At 49.4% G+C, this 12,429-nt stretch overlaps 1 long non-coding RNA gene across 1 annotated transcript in view; it reads left to right on the top strand.

The window, feature by feature from the left end:
* The window catches only part of LOC119955053, an 86,747-nt gene that overhangs the window by 18,255 nt on the left and 56,063 nt on the right, over window positions 1–12,429 (top strand). The window contains exon 2 of the long non-coding RNA XR_005458374.1: window positions 219–409. This is a non-coding gene — a long non-coding RNA (uncharacterized LOC119955053). The remainder of the gene's footprint in view (window positions 1–218; window positions 410–12,429) is intronic.

The raw sequence follows: 12,429 nt of genomic DNA, 5'->3' as shown, positions 1-12,429 counted from the left end.
ATGGTGCATCTAGTTTTAAAAGGTCATATTCCCTCCTCTTTAGGGGCTGGTTTAGCTCACCAAGCTAAATCGCTGGCTTTTAAAGCAGACCAAGCAGGCCAGCAGCACGGTTCGATTCCCGTACCAGCCTCCCTGGACAGGCGCCGGAATGTGGTTTTTCACAGTGACTTCATTGAAGCCGACTCGTGACAATAAGCGATTTTCATTTCATTTCACAGATTATTTGCGCTGAAGGATGACATGGGACTGGGTATCGGCGAGATATTGAACCGTGGAGCCATCACATCCAAGTCCATCTCTTTTCTCAGTAGGGCTGCCAAACATCCGGGAAGATCTAACCCCCAGCAATTGAAGATTGTCCCACGGTGCATTATAGTGAGAAAAGTCATTGGGATGTTGAAAAGAAATGGTGAGTTTTTCTTGGTTTATCTGAACTTTTTTGTTCGTTAGTTTGCGGAATATTGACGAGGCAGAAGAGGTCAGGTGGGCTGATGGAGACGAGAGGTCATGATGGTCAGAGAAGCTTTGGTGTACTTGTACAAGGAATAGGTGAGCATGTGGTACAGTAAGCAATTAGGAAGACAAATGGCATTGCAAGGACTGCAAGTATAAGGAAGTCTTATCACACTTGCATAAGGTTTTGGTGAGACCAGACCAGGAGAAGCCTGTACAGTTCTGGACTCCATGGGCTAGATTCTCCGGTCGCCGAAGAGTACGTCCGCCACGTATTGACGGCTTCAGTACATTGCCTGAGGCCTGTCCCCCGATGCTCCGCCCCCGAACGATTGAGTTCTCAACAGCGCGAGACACATATGGTCTCACCCGTCGGGAACTCGGCGTGGCGGCTGCGAACTCAGTCCAGTGCCGCCATAGTCGGGGGAGTGCCAATCCGCAGACTGTGGGGGGCTTCATCAGGGACTGGGGGCACTGCGCGCGGGGGGGGGGGGGGGGGAGTGGGGGGGGGGTCCGGGGTGCGTGAGCCGGCCGAAGGGGGGGACTATTACACGGGCCATGTCCGCGAGCTGTTGCCGCCATGTTGCATGGCCCAACACCGTGAGCATGCGCAGCCACAGACCTGGCAATTCTCCAGGCGGTATCGACAGCTAGAGCCGGGTGCTCTATGCTACCTTCCTGTCAGTCGCCAGCAAAACGACGAATCGGTGGCTGTTTTATGTCAGTTTTTCTGGCGTAAAACACCACCATTCCCATGCCGGTGAGGGGACATAGCCCTAGAATTGGAGAATCCAGCCCCATATCTAAGGAAGGATTTTCTTAATTGTGGAGTCAGTACAGTGAACATTCACTCGATCATTCCTGGGGTGAGAGCGTGAGTAAATTGGGCTTACCCAGTTAGAATCAGAGGTGATCACGTTTAAACATACAAGATTCTGAAGGGTATTGACACTCTGGTTGGTTCCAGTGGCTGGTGACTTTAGATTATTCACAACAAGGATTGATGGTACAAATATAAGTGTCGATATGACCTGATATTTCCATTGCTATGGCTACACGGTGACCAAAGCTGGGAACTGAAAGTTCAAAACGATTCATCAGTTGGGAAAGGTAGGCAAAAAGGAAAAGGAGATCGTGTTGCACTATTAATAAAGGATGGGTTCAATAACTGAGTGAAAGAGGATCTTAAATCGGAAGATCAAGATGTACAATCAGTTTCGATCGAGCTAAGTGGCAACAAACTTTGGTAGGAGTCATTCATCAACTAGAGACTGAGCTATTTTAGATCTAGAATTGTGTAATGATGAAGAACTAATTAATAATCTCATTGTAACTGACCCATTAGGGAAGACTGACCATAATATGGTCGAATTTTAATTGAAGTTTGAAAGTGGTGTTGGTCAATCCAAAAGCAGGCTCTTCAATGCAAACAAAGGAAATTACAAAGGTATGAAGGTCAATTTAGCTGAGGTAGATTAGGGAACTACATTAAACAGGCAATGGCTAACATTTAAAGAATTAATACCTGGTTTTCAACAGATGTGCATTCCTTTAAGGCACAAAAATCCAGCAGAAGAACTGATCGAACTATGACTAATAAGAGAATTTAAGTATTCTATTAGATTAAAGGAAGAGGCTTATAAAGTTGCCAAAGAAGTAGTTTGCCCGAGGATTGGGCGCATTTTAAAATTCAACAAATGAGAACCCAATAAATTGGGAAAGAATGATAAAATCAAATATGAAAGTAAACCAACGAGGAAGATAAAAATGGTCTGTAAAATCTGTTGTAGGTAACACGGTCTGTGTGGAGTCTGCACGTTCTCCCCATATGTGCGTGGGTTTCCTCCGGGTGCTCCGGTTTCCTCCCACAGTCCAAAGATGTGCAGGTTAGGTGGATTGGCCATGCTAAATTGCCCTTAGTGTCCAAAATTGCCCTTAGTGTTGGGTGGGGTTACTGGGTTATGGGGATAGGGTGAAGGTGTCGGCTTGGATCGGGTGCTCTTCCAAGAGCCAATGCAGACTTGATGGGCCGAATGGCCTCCTTCTGCACTGTAAATTCTATGTATGTGGGAAAAAAAATTAATAAAGATAATTGTGGCAAACATTTTCAGAAAACTTTCGATAAGGTCCCACACACGAGGTTAGTGAGTAAAATTATTATTTTTTTAAGAGGTAAATTAGCGTGAAGTAAGACCCATGCAGACATGGAGAATGTGCAAACTCCACATGGACAGACGGTGACCGGGTGCAGGGATTGATCCCGGGTCTTCAGCGCCGTGAGGCAGCAGTGCTAACAACTACACCTCCGTGCTGCCAGTGAGATAAATTAGAGCAGATGGGATTGGGAGCAATATGCTGGTATGGACTGAGTAATGGGTAGAAAACAAATCATGCTCAGGTTGGCAAGTTGTGACTAGTGGGGTACCGCACAAATCAGTGCTTGGACCCCAGCTACTTGCAATTTATGGGGGGGGGCGGGGGGAATTTATACACCCCCACGGTGCTTCTTTCTAAAGTCCACACCCAGGCTTAACAAATCAAGCACAGTAAGCATCAATAGGAAACCAAAGAGAAAATGCTGGAAAATCTCAGCAGGTCTGGCAGCATCTGTAGGGAGAGAAAAGAGCTAACATTTCGAGTCCGATGACTCTTTGTCAAAGCCAACAGTCAGAGAAAGTGAGAAATATTTATATGTGGAGTGAGAATGAAAGATGAGTCATAGCCACAGAAACCCAGGGCAACCGGGTGCTAATAGCCGCAGAAACCAAGGTAAAGAGTGCTAATGGCAGTCCCCAGAGAGAACAAAAGATGTGAAAGGCCGAACAGCAGAGAAACTATCATCAGAGGGTAAACTGTGCCAGATGGAGATGCGGGGGGAGGGGAAGGGTGAAGCAAAGGGGAGAAAGGGTAAGGAAAGGTGGATAAGATGGGGGGAGTGAGTAAATATATATAAAGAAAGACAAGAAAGAAATGATAAAAGACAGTTAAAAAGAAATGGGCTAAAAACAAATGGTTCGACTTGGGATAGATCTAATCATCTGAAGTTGTTGAATTCGATGTCGAGACCAGAAGGTTGTAGCGTGTCTAATCGGAAGACGAGGTGTTGTTACTCCAGTTTGTTTTGGACTTCACTGGAACATTGCAGCAGGCCAAGGACAAACATGTGGGCATGAGAGCAGAGTCTTGTGTTAAAATGGCAAGCAACGGAAAGGTCCGGGTCCTGAATGGGCACAGACCTAAGATGCTCAACAAAGCGATCACCCAGTCTGCGTTTGGTCTTTCCACTATAGAGCAGACCACATTGGGAGCAGCGAATACTGTGGACCAGATTGAAAGAGGAGCAAGTGAAACGCTGCTTAACCTGGAATGAGTGTTTTGGGCCTGGACTGTTAAGCATGGAAGAGGTAAAGGGGCAGGTGTTACACCTTCAGCGATTGCATGGGAAGGTGCCATGGGTGATGGGAGAGGTATTGGGTATGGTGGAGGAGTGGCCTAGATTACCCCAGAGGGAACGGTCTTTGTGGAATGCTGACAGAGGGAGTGAAGGGAAGATGTGTGGCGGTGGCATCATGCTGGAGTTGGTGAAAATGGCGGAGGATTATGCTTTGCATACGGAGGCTGATGGTGTGAAATGTGAGAACGAGGGGGACTATCCTTGTTCTTGGAGGGAGGGGAGAGGGCAAGGGTAGTGATGCGGGAGATGGACAGCACACTGTTGAGGGCTTCCTTTTCGATCTGAGAATAGTGTCTATCCGCATCTGCCAGGGTTCTGGATGGATATGCTGTGGGTCTCTCTGTGCCATCGTCCCATCGATGGGAAAGGACTGCCCCTACTCTACATGGAGAGGCGTCAAATGTTAATGCCAGTTCTCTTGGGTTATAATGAACCAGGATGTTTGATGAAGGCTCCATGTGCAGCGCCTGCCATAACCACTTCTGGTGCTTTTTTTAACAGTGTGTGCAGGGGTGTCAATAATGTTTTCCCTGTAATCAATTTGCAATGCTGGTGGCTTAAGAAAGGAACTGGGAAGACAGACTCGTTAAAATGAGATAAGCCAGTGGGGTTCATTAAAGTAGGAAGAAAAACCATTGTCCCAGTGGACGAGGTGCAACAGCCTGGTTGGTAAATAAGCATATCTTTTTAAAAAATTATTTGTGGGAATACCAAGTGTACAAAGTGGAGTACACAAGGAGAATAAGATCTTAAGGGATACAGGAGCAAGTCAATCTTTATCGGTGAGAGATAAGAAGATATGTAGTTCGGCAGGAGTATTGCCTGAAAAGGTGGTAATATGTGAAATTAGTGGTGAGAGGAATAGTGTGCCACTATGTAAGGTAGGGTTAGAAAGCCTAGTGAAACGTGGTGAAGTAGTGGTAGGAATAATAGAAAAATGACCTTTTAAAGGGGGACAATTTATCCTGGGTAATGATGCAGCTGGATCACAGGTGGGAGTGATGCCTACTGTGGTTGAAAAAGCGGTGGAAAATTAGTCAACTGAGATTCTGTAAGAATCATATCCTGGGTGTTTTCTGATTATGATTCAAAATCACAAAGCCACAGGTTGAGCCAGGAGGAGAAGAACTCGAGGAGAATCGATAGGGAGGCTGAGATTCAGTTATCAGAAACCACGATCCAACGGATGGTTGATAATGAACAAGAGCAGGTCGTGGTTGAAGCGGATATCTTTCATTCAAGAAAGTTGGGAGAATTGCAGCAGAAAGATTCAGATATAAAGCAGTTGGGTCGGAAAGCATATACAGAAATAAAATCTGAGTGTTATTACATTAGAAATAATGTATCAATGAGAAAATTGAGACCTTTACATACTCAGGCAGATGAGAAGTGGGCAGGCGAACATCAAGTATTACGGCAGCACGGTAGCATTGTGGATAGCACAATCGCTTCACAGCTCCAGGGTCCCAGGTTCGATTCCGGCTTGGGTCACTGTCTGTACGGAGTCTGCACATCCTCCCCGTGTGTGCATGGGTTTCCTCCGGGTGCTCCGGTTTCCTCCCACAGTCCAAAGATGAGCAGGTTAGGTGTTGGCCATGATAAATTGCCCTTAGTGTCCAAAATTGCCCTTAGTATTGGGTGGGGTTACTGGGTTATGGGGACAGCGTGGAGGTGTTAACCTTGGGTAGGGTGCTCTTTCCAGGAGCCGGTGCAGACTCGATGGGCCGAATGGCCTCCTTCTATACTGTAAATTCTATGAAATTCTATCTATTAGTACCAGTGGGTTATAGAAAGGATGTTTTGCGGATAGCCCATGAAGTTCCAGTAGGGGGTCATTTAGGAATAAGGAAAACAAAAATACAAAAACACTTTTATTGGCCTGGACTGCATAAGGATGTAGTGGAATTTTGCTGCACATGTCACACCTGTCAAGTAGCAGGTAAACCTCAGAGATAATCAAACCAGCCCCTTTAATACCTATTCCGACCTTTGAGGAACCTTTTATGAGGGTCCTTAATTGATTGTGTGGGACCCCTGACTAAAACAAAAAGTGGGAATCAGTATTTGTTTTTTAAAATAAATTTAGAATACCTAATTCTTTTTTCCCCCCGATTAAAGGCCAATTTAGCATGGCCAACCCACCTGTGGGGGTGAGACCCATGCAGAGTAGGGGCAAATGTGCAAACTCCACATGGACAGTGACCCAGGGCTGGAATAAAACCCGGGTCCTTGGCACTGTGAGGCCGAAGTGCTAACTACTATGCCATCATGCCACCCGGGACTCGGCATCTGTTGAGCATAATGGGTGTGTGTACTAGATTTCCAGAGGCCACACAGACGGTTACCCGAGGCCGAGTCGAATCCGGGTCCCTGGCGCTGTGAGGCACCAGTGCTAACCACTGTGCCGCCGTGCCGCCCCTTCACTGTTCCTTCACTGTCACTGGGTCGATATCCTGGAACTCCCTCCCTAACAGCACCGTGGGTGCACCCACACCGCGTGGTCTGCAGTAGTTCAAGAAGGAGGCTCACCACCACTTTCGCTAGGGCAATTAGGGATGGGCAATAAATGTTGGCCTGGTGAGCCATGCCCGCATTCCGTAAATTAATTTAAAAAAAGTAAAGCATGGCGATAAAAATAAATTGTGTGTTAGGAGGGGCAACCAGACCTCTTCCATTAGCCTTTTACAAGCACGTACCAAGGGCTGACACCCATGTATTTGCCTGCTGGTGAAAAAATCATTCATCAAAGATCTCCCACCTCAACATCAATCAGAAAGAAGGAGACCACTCTGATTGTACAAAACACAGAATCGGGGTTCACTGGACAGTTCATTCAATAGTTGGAACTGGAGGCAGATCATTGATCATTACCTTTGACCAAGCTTTCCTGGGTCAATTCTCAGGATGCTTCAAGGTGACAAGCAGGACGGCGAGAGGTCAACTCACCTTTTTCAAAACTTGCCAAGTGAAATTTCTCCATGGTTGAGCCCCAGTGATTTGAATTAACTTCCTCCGAGCTTCCATCTGCTTGTTTATCATCAGTATGTCCAGGGACTGGGGTTCGGAGTTTGTTCCTCAATAAACACCACCCCCCACCCCTTGTGTGTAAATAAACCACCTTTGAACTTGAACTGACTAACTGGTTGCGTGATCCTTTGATCGATATCCAGTAAAGCCTTGTGGTGGTGTCATTTGATACCTGGCGACTCTAAAGTGCATCATTATTAATTGGCAACATTACTCCGGTGCCGATTGGCAACATTATTGGTGATGCTGGTGGGATAGTATTCCATTAAAAAGAGCAACAGTATGTAGACACTTAATTAAATGGAATGAATTAAATAAAGCGAGGTGTAACGAGGTTAATGAGCAGGCAATGCTGTAAGCCACTTTCTCACACATTTTCAGTGAGAGTAATAATGTTGTGCCTGCCAGGTTTTGGGTTCCACAATCCAGGTGCCAAGTTCAATCCCCACCTGGGCTGCCCTGAGGAGCTGATCCTCAACAGCTTGAGAGTACGCCTGATCTCATTGGTCTCTGCTCCCCTTTGTTAGGCAGGGAACAATTGGCAGAACTACAGTTCCATCCCGCTTCCATTGTAACACGCAAGCTGTCGGCTTTCCAATCTGACATTCCAGCTTGGGCAAATTGCAATCCGATTCCTGCTGGTTCTATTGAGAGCCCTCTTGTGGGTGCCAACTGAGCTCGAGATCAGACTTGCATGGCCCCCAGCGTGTCCATGAAGAACGAAGGTTACAGAGAGCTGAATATAAAAGGAATGGGAGTTTCTTTATGGAGGAACGCCTTCCCGGCCTTATCGCTAAAAGCTTAAGTCGATGAACTTACATCTGGATATTATTTCTGAAGTTAGAGAAGACAATGATTTCCACGAGGGATCATTAAGATAGGTGCTTTTCAGTAACTTAGTGTTTCTTTAATATTCGCTTCTCCCAACATGTAACAAAGCGCTGAATTGTAATACTCCTCACGAGGTCCACGGGGATACCCTAATCAATCATTCCATGGGACTCATGGAGTACAAACTTCCCAGCTCGTGGGCGGAGGCCTCCTCATCTGTGGCTTGTTAATAGGCTATGTAAAAGCCGGCCCAGACAGGGACCGTCATTCTGGTAGTCTGGATGGGGACTGATCATAGAATCATAGCATTTACAGTGCAGAAGGAGACCACTCAGCCCATTGAGTCTACACTAGTCCTTGAAAGAGCACTCTACTTAAGCCCAAGCCTATCCCCGTAGCCCAGTAACACAACCTAACCTTTTGGTAAAGAAAGGGCAATTTAGCGTGGCCAATCCACCTAACCTGTAAATCTTTGGACCGTGGGACACGAAGAGGGTGCAAACTCCACATCGACAGTCACCCGAGGCTGGAATTGAACCCGAGTCCCAGGAGCTGTGAGGCAGCAGTGCTAACCATTGTGCCACCGTGCCGCCCATTATATGACTGATTGTGTGTACGCCGCCGTAATGGCCGTTTAATTTGACTGCAATAACTTTGTGTTTATTTATCTATAAGGCCTCCTGGATCTTCCAAAGAATAAATGCAGCACTTCCTCATTATAACAAGCTACTTGAGAATCTAGTGTTTTCCATATTTTGCTGAGGTTTTTTTGAAATTCTTTGATGGATGTGTGTGTGTCCCTGGCCGGGCCAACAATTGTTTCCCAACCCTACTTACTCTTGAATTGAATGGCTTGGGAGGTCATTTCAGAGGGGCATTCAAGTGTCAACCACTGTGGGTCTGGAGTCACGTGGAGGACAGACTGGTTAAGAACGGCAGATTTCCTCCCCTAAAGGACATTAGTGAACCAGATGGGGTTTTACAACTATTAAAATACTCTGGGGTAGGGAGCAGTCAATTCCAGCCCCCTTTGACCCAGAGTCGCAACACAATTGAATTAACAAATAATTCTTAGAACCCGAAGTCTTTGGCCTTTGGCTGCCTAATAATTACAGTTACCAGGTTTGTAAATTTAAACACTTTTTATTTATAACAAGAACTACAAAGAAATATGCAGCAACTACAACTGGTTAACTATCATCTAATTCCTAATCCCCCACTTTAACTTTCCCCCATCCTCTACACACAAATGTACACAAGACAAACAAACAGAGGGCAAGAGAGTGGTGAATACACAACCAGAAGCCACCCTGCTGGCGGGAGATTCCATGCCCACCCAGTGAGGTCACCCACAGTCGGCCCCACTTGGGGAGTCAGGGCAGGAGCCGCAGAGTCTGAGGCTGACACGGGTTGTGGCAGCCACTGGTAACTGTCGACAGGGACAGATGCTGAAGATAGAGATTACCAGTGCCACTCACTGATGAAGTCAAGGGTGCAGTGTGGAAGGCAACATATTGGGGGGGGGGGGGGGAATGGCTGAGGGGTGGGGGTGGGATTGGGGGGACATGTGGAGGGTGGTGCTGAAGTGAAACTCAGGGTCGCCATGAAGCCTGGTGGATCTGGATGGGCAAGGGAATACACATCTTGCGAACATGTCTTCTCTTTTCCCCATTGTAGAGATTGAAATTCGGAGTACAGCCAGGAATGCCTGCTATCTGCCTGGCTGCCGCTGCCGTTACGGACGGATGAAGGCTGCAGGCGCAGGCGCTGTCGGGGAGCACCCCGCACAACAGGAACCTGCCCCAGGAAACAGGGGCCAGTTTGTCAGACTGGGGAGCCGGCCGTCTAACAGGCCAAGGAGAAGGTACAAAGCGCCACATCAGGCCATGTGTATACTGTCAGTGCCTGTCCTTCGAGGACCTGCCGGACCGAGCATGTCACCAAAGACTCCTGCCAACCAGGACGACCGTGCAACATCTGTGCCAGATGATGGCGCACCCAGGGGTATGGAGAAGGACACCTGCTTCCGGTGGCTGTCAAGGTGAGGGTCGCCCTGAACGTTTTTGGCTTGGAGTCTTACCAGAGGCTGAGCAGGGTTCTGTCTAGGATGTCACAGATTTACACAAACTGGTGCATCTGCGCAGTTATGGATGCACTATATGCCCAGGAACCAGACTACAAAACTTTCCACCTGGACCAAGCCAACCGGGATGCCTGGGCAGCAGGATTCCAACACAGCCCCAAGATGCTGTGACCTGTGCAAAACTGCGCAGCAGACGGGGACATGCTGGAGGAGGAGGAACACCAGGCCTCATCTGATGAGGAGATCCCCCCCCGCCCCCCCACCCAGCTCCCCTACCCCGAGAACCCGACCAACATCACTACAGGGTGCTGATCCTGGGTTCACAGTGGGTTTTGTACATGGGACAGAGGGTGATGACAACTCGCTGTGAGATTAACTCTGGCTCCTGCCTTTGGGATCATATTCCAGCATCCGCCCAGTTTATCCCTTCATGTGTTCTGGCCATTCCATCTCTCAGGCCCATATAACCTCCGGTGGTTTAGGGCTGAGGGTGGGGGGGGCATGCGGAAATGAGGATGGTGAGAGGTGATGGTCACTCACTGGGTGAGCTGTCCTACACGGCACCCTTACACTTCCGGCCTTGTTCCCCACCGCCTATGAGGGTGATCCCTGGTGGAATGTCGGATTGTCCTCAGGGGCCTTCCCGTGCTAACCCTCAACACCCACATCCCACTCCACCAACCTCACCCATCACCCCCCCCCCCCCCAACCCTCTGCATCTTCCACATCCAGCCCAGCCCATCCCCCACATCGTCAGACAGAGGATTGACATGGGTCACAATGTGGTGCACAGGTGATTAATAGTGACTATTTACATTATTGTGCCCTGCCTCTAAACTATATGCTGCACCCGTGTCAGTTTAACTGGTGTCTAACTTTGTTATCTTATCTGACCTAACGCTCCTTCTAGATGTGACCCAGGACACAACATCAGACATGGAGGCGGTTGGCTCCATATTTCACCCTTTGACCTGCGGTACTTTTGTCCTCTGGAGGGCCTGGACCTGGATGGGTACGGTTGACTTTCGGATGTCTCAGCTGATGAGGTGCCACCCTGTTCTGCCCGCTGCCCATCAGATGCACAAGTGTCAGGTGGGGGAATTCAGAAGCGCTGGGGTGTTGCAGCACCGCCCCCATGGGAGGCACCAGCACAGGCTCCATCGCCCTCCATGAGGGTGCCCGAAAGCCTCCGAGCTGCTCCATGGGATGGAGGTGAGGCCGGAGTGAGCTCTGAGGGCTCCACCATCAACTGCCGCTGCCAGCCCTTGTTGTACGCTCTCGTTTCAACCTGGTTCTCAATGTCCCGAGCACAGAGACTGGGCTGCGACCCTTAGCAAGTGTGTCCTGTCCCTCTGCACCTGTCATGTTCCTCAGCGCCTCTGTCAGATCCCTCAGAGCCTCGGTCATGGCCCTCTGAGACAGGGCCAGCTCAGTCAGCACCCGGCCAAAGCTCTGAATGCCCTCGGCTATGACCCTTTGTGACTGGGCCCTGCTCCAGAATAGGTTTTGATTTTGAATTCCTTCAATATGGACGTCGCAGCCTGGGACAGCATTTATTGTCCATCCCTGAGCGTATTTACTGGTCAACCACATTGCTTTGTGCCTGGAGTCACATGTCGGCCAGACCGGGTAAGGAGGGCAGATTTCCTTCCTTGAAGGACATTAGTGAACGAGATGGATTTTTATGACAATCAACATGGTCACCTTTAGACTTTTAATTCCAGATTTTTACTGAAGTCAAATTTCACTATCTGCCATGCTGGGATTCGAACCCGGGTCCCCAGAGCATGACTGAATTACTCATCCAGCAACAATAACATGACGGCACCTATTTCTCCTTCGCCTCTAAGGACGTGTGAGGAGAGAGGGTTGGCCTGGTGGGGGGGGGGGGGGGGGGGTGTTGTGAGGAGTGAGGGGTGGGGGTTTGTGGGGAGTGGTGGATTGGCCGAGGGCAGGGGGTTTGTGAAGTGTGGGGGATGGGCAGGGGGCGGGGGATTTTTGGGGAGTGAGCGATGGGTCAGGGGAGGGGGTTTTGTGGGGTGAGGGATTGGCCGAGGGGAGGGGTTTTTTGGGGAGTGAGCTATGGGCCGGGGGAGGGGGGTTTGTGGGGTGAGGGATGGGGGTTTGTGGGGAGTGAGGGATGGGCCGGGGGAGGGGAGGAGTGGGGTTTGTGGAGTAAGGGTTTGGCCGAGGGGAGGGGGTTTGTGAGGTGAGGGGATGGGCCGAGGGGAGGGGGTTGTGGGGAGTGAGGGATGGGCCGGGAGAGGGGGAGGGTGGTCTGTAGGGAGTGAGGGATGGGCCGGGGGGGGGGGGGGTTTGTGTGGAGTAGTGGATTGGATGAGGGGAGGGGGTATGTGGGGAGTGAGGGATGGGTTGGGGGAGGAGGGTTTTTGGGGAGTGAGCGATGGGCCAGGGAAGGGGAGGAGGGGGCTTTGTGGGGTGAGGGATTGGCTGAGGGGAGGGGGTTTGTGAGGAGTGAGGGTTGGGCTGGGGGGGGAGTGTGTTTGTGGGGAGTGGTGGATTGGCCGAGGGTAGGGGGTTCGTGAGGAGTGAGGGATGGGCCGGGAGAGGGGGAGGGTGG

Source organism: Scyliorhinus canicula, chromosome 20 (assembly GCF_902713615.1).
Source record: "Scyliorhinus canicula chromosome 20, sScyCan1.1, whole genome shotgun sequence".
NCBI classification, from domain to species: domain Eukaryota; kingdom Metazoa; phylum Chordata; class Chondrichthyes; order Carcharhiniformes; family Scyliorhinidae; genus Scyliorhinus; species Scyliorhinus canicula.
Note: the sequence above shows the minus strand (reverse complement) of the source record. Positions and strands in the feature narration are given on the sequence as shown.